Consider the following 449-nt stretch of genomic DNA (forward strand, 5'->3'; position numbering starts at 1 on the left):
ACAGAGCTCAGACTCCAACAGCAGTAGCATCTCGCGAACCGCTACCTAGAACACCGTCCCCTAGACCTTCCTCGTCACCGCTCCGTCGACTTGTTGGATACGTAAAGTCGGCATTCCTCGATACCGCTCCGTCGACTTATTGGATTCGTAAAGTCGACATCCGCGTAGACTTGTTGGATTCGTAAAGTCTACATCCTTGATTACCGATCCGTTGACTTGTTGGATACGTAAAGTCGACAGTCCTCGATACCGCTCCGTCGACTCGTTGGATTCGTAAAGTCGACATCCGCGTAGACTCATTAAATCCGTACCGGCTACCGCTCCGTCGACTCGTTGGATTCGTAGAGTCGACACTCGCGGAGACGTGTCGGATTTGTGAAGCCTACATCCTTGTTTACCGCTCCGTCGCCTTATTGGATTCGTAAGGTCGACCTCCGCGAAGCCGCGCC

The sequence above is a fragment of the Odontomachus brunneus genome, unplaced genomic scaffold (genome assembly GCF_010583005.1).
Source record: "Odontomachus brunneus isolate Ranch 3 - 2012 unplaced genomic scaffold, Obru_v1 Obru_scaffold_012, whole genome shotgun sequence".
Lineage (NCBI taxonomy): Eukaryota > Metazoa > Arthropoda > Insecta > Hymenoptera > Formicidae > Odontomachus > Odontomachus brunneus.